The 4,213-nt window shown below is 37.8% G+C and overlaps 1 pseudogene; it reads right to left on the reverse strand.

Annotated features, from left to right (window-relative positions):
* Positions 1-759: 759 nt before the first annotated feature.
* LOC130246084 (uncharacterized) lies at positions 760-2,587 on the reverse strand (annotated as a pseudogene).
* Positions 2,588-4,213: the final 1,626 nt, after the last annotated feature.

Consider the following 4,213-nt stretch of genomic DNA (forward strand, 5'->3'; position numbering starts at 1 on the left):
TATTTCATCAATAATTAAAATGTGTGCATTAGAAAGATCTGCTCTGATTTCATCTAAACTGTTTCCTAGACCTTGGTATGGAGGCTTCAAACTTCTTGGCAGCTTCAGAAGACAGTGCAGTGTTTTACCAGAGATGTTAAATGCTGCAGTTCCCGTGAAGGCAGTTAAAAGAACAGTAGCCTTGGAAATGTCAGTATTCTCTTGCATACATGGAAGCCTACGCAGTATTTTGGATGCTTCTGCATAAATAGATTTAACAACATGTGATTTGCCCACACCGGCTCCTCCATTCAGAAAGTAGAGAAACTGCTGTGGTCTTTCATCAGAAACACATCTTTTGCACCAGTCCCGCACAGCATAAAATATGGAAGCTTGTGTTTGATTCAAGCTCTGATACATTTTGCGAATCTGTGCAGTATTCAGTTTGGCAGCCTCCCTGAGCGGCATAGCTGTGTTACCGACAGAGCTGGATGCAGTGTATTCAGGAATGTCATCTTGTTCATTCACTTCATTAGGATCCATAATGCTCTCCAATCGGATCAGTTCATTTGTTGGTGCCAATGTAGTCCATGCATCTTCAATTGGACCATTCTTTTCCAATCTTCAATTGCCCTTTCTATATCCTCATTATGTTTTTCATATTCTCACGGTTTTCACTACAATATTGTATACACGCTGCACTTCATCACTTCCTGGTAGTTTTACTGAAGCTAATGCATAAAATATTTGATATGTTGGGAATCGGCGCATTTCAACTGTCTATCTGTACGATGTGGGCAAGTAGAGTTTTAGCAGAGTTCCATAGAATTTTCTGGATCTTTTTCTCTGAAAAACGAGCAATCTAATAACAGCAGGCTTTCCCCTTGTTCTTTTCTGTATGTGTCCCAATTTATTTTGAAGGGGCAAAACATTTTTACGCTTTGTTTGTCCTGCATAAACAATGCGGTACTCACTTGCAAATTCAGCCATGCACATGTTCTCAAATTCAGGTCTGTTTGGTCTGGCCTTGTACTTGTCTGGTAGTCCAGTCATCCAGACATTCTCTACATCATCATCCATGTTCTGCAAGTATTTCATTGGTAAACTCATCTTTACAGCATTGTCATCCGTTGGGATGAATATGACAGCACGTGATGATGATTTCAACTTCAGGCTGCATGTGCGAGCAACTGCCTCTTGAGCACTGACTTCTCTGTTCTTTGAATAGGCAGTCATGACCTTTTTCATGGAGTCCACGGTCAGACAGGTCCTCGTGGCTCGACCCTCTTATAACAGTTTTTAAGTAATCACTCATCTCATGTTCAGCTTTTGAAATGTATGACAGAATGTACATGACGCAGCTGTAAGGGTTCAGAACGAACTGTATATCCATATTTGCATTCCAGGCTCTTAATAGTAGGGATTATAGCCGTTAACCACAGCAGTCCTGTGGTCGTCTCTCCATAACGATAACACTTGATTTAGATAGAGCATCAATGTGATTCTCATAATCTTCATAAGTCATCTTTACTTGATTAAGTAAATCTGTTATGTTTTCAAAACTCTTAGTTGAGTCGTTCAATAGATCCCACACTTTCTGAAGCTCAGCTTTAGCATTTTTAGCATTAACAGGATGATTTTCTTCTGTTGATTCACTTTGGTCATTTGATTGATTTTCTGGAGGAGGTCTGGGACGAGTTATTATAGTCCCTATTAATTGGTGGTTTAGGAAATCCAAACCGGCAATGCTTGTTGTTCTTTCTACAAGATTTGGAGTGGTTACGGCTGTGCATCTGCACCTCACTTACAATTCTATGCAATTCTGGGTCTTTGTTTACATCTGGTAATTTGCATGAAATGTATTTATCTATGAAATCACAAACCACCTGATCTTGATCATGTTCAAACTCTGGAGCATCTTTTACCCAAAATAAGCAATGAATGTGCGGAGAGCCACGAAGTTGAAACTCTACTCTGTAAAAAAAGTCAATAACCTGACCAATAGGTTGAGCAGGTGACATGATTAAATCTCTCATTAAGGCCTCAACGCGTTTTTCAAACATTCTCATGGCTGTAACAGGGTTGCTTTTTAAAATTTCACATTTTTCTGACCAGTCTAAACCAGAGAAGTTTACAGTTTCACGCTGTTGTGTTTTAATGGCAGTAATTACTTCAGGCCATCTCATTTCAGCAGCACTAAATGTACAGAAAAATGTAGGAGTGCCCAGCTGCCGAAGCATAGCAAACAAATCACGAAGAGTTTTCTCCCAGTACGCTGGAGTCCCTCTCAATGGTTGCATAAAACGTGTTGCTTCCTTATTTAATACAAGTTTTCTAACTCCCGTTTGTCCTGCAGCAGTGAACAGTTTATTCTTCGTCCATCACGGTCATGGGGTTTGGCTTTCCTTAGCTGATAGACATACTAGATGTGGCTATGTGCATTTCGGTCACAAATTGTGCAAAGAAGATATAGTTAGTATCCCTTGCACAACGATTGTCTATAGAAAACAGTCTAGAATTAAAATACCTGCTTGGGGAAATGTGTTTGGGCTCTATGAGGCTCATCAAAGGTGTTCTTTCCATCTGGAAACTGCACTGGAAATGCCATGGATTCAAGTTTACGTACTTTAAAAATGCTTACAGGTGTGTTTCTTTCAGCTGGGGCAATACAAAATATTCCATCGTCATAGGACAATAGCTGCTGAGCAAGATCTGGAGGTTGAAGACATGTATCCAAGGCAAGACATCTTGATTGCTCTTCTGCAGTAGTCTCAGTGTCATCATTTTGCACAGTGCTCTGTTCTTCAATGTTCTGATTTTGGCAGCCATCTTCAATAATTATTTCATCCTCAGTAGTACCAATGCTATTTCTGCTCTCTTCATGCTCACTAAACATTTCTTCTTCAGAGAGTGCTGCATTAATGTCTATATCTTTTTATTCTGAATGGACTTCTTTTAGTTTTTTTAAAGCAGACAAAACCTTATGCACGTTTTAAAGTTTGAAATTGATAGTGACCCTGGTAGCATAGACGTCTTTTCAGTTTCACTGTTAGCAGCTGTGATTCATTTCTTGGTCTTGGTAAACTATTTACTGTTGTTTCTACTTCAGATGGAACAGAAATTACAGCTCCTTTAACAGCTCTCTGTTGACCTTTAGGAAGTGTTAAAATTTTAGCAAACGGAATGTATTTTGCAATAACATGTCTTTCTAGGATATTCAAATTACAAAGTTCAGGGGGAATGGGAATGAACTGAAGCTTGTTGACTACAGCAATATCTGGCATTTGACCTGTTAAAAGGGTTGTATGGCAGCAGTGACAGATCCACTGTGTTATGTCTTCCAAGCTACATTGATCAGGACAACTGGAGCATGTGTGCTCATAGTTTGCAGTCAAGCAAAGTGAAACGAGTGCTGGATTCTTTGATACTTCTCTCAATCACATCTACGCACTTGATTTAAAAAGAGCGCTCTGGCACAGCATGTGCAGACATAAGTTGGTCCCTGTTTTATGACATCTCTGAATATATTTAAGGCAGTTACCATGACTGGATCTATGTCAGGCTGAATATTTTGTAACATTTCTGTTTGCTGGCGTATCAGAAACATTTTTTTGTATTTATACTGTATGTCCTTTGCACAGTGCACTTTGTGAAGAGCCTTAAGTTCAGATATTTTGTTCTTAGATTTGAATAAATAATATTTGTTCTGGCGAGCCCTAAACTGTGCATCACATTCATAATGTTGCTTAAAAATTCTCTTTCTTTTTTCATAGAAAAGAGGATCATTTTTGCATCTGTTTCTATAGTGTTCCCTTTGCCTTTGTCTAAAAACTGGATCCTTTAAATATCTATCAACAAGATATTGCATATGTTGTTCCTTATATTTGGCATTGTTTCTATAATTTATCTTTATGTAGTTCTTTTTGTTTCTCTCTGAATTGATCGGTAGTCCTGTAATTTTGAATTATATAATTCCTTCTTCTCTTTCTAAATTGTTCATTAGTGCTGTACTTTTGAATTGTATAATTAATTTGTCTCTTTCTAAATTGTTCGTTGGTTCTGTACTTTTGAATAATATGATTGATTTGTCTCTTTCTAAATTGTTCATTAGTGCTGTACTTTTGAATTGTATAATTAATTTGTCTCTTTCTAAATTGTTCGTAGGTTCTGTACTTTTGAATAATATGATTAATTTGTCTCTTTCTAAATTGTTCATTGGTTCTGTACTTTTGAA

This window comes from Danio aesculapii, chromosome 18 (genome assembly GCF_903798145.1).
Source record: "Danio aesculapii chromosome 18, fDanAes4.1, whole genome shotgun sequence".
NCBI classification, from domain to species: Eukaryota; Metazoa; Chordata; class Actinopteri; order Cypriniformes; family Danionidae; genus Danio; species Danio aesculapii.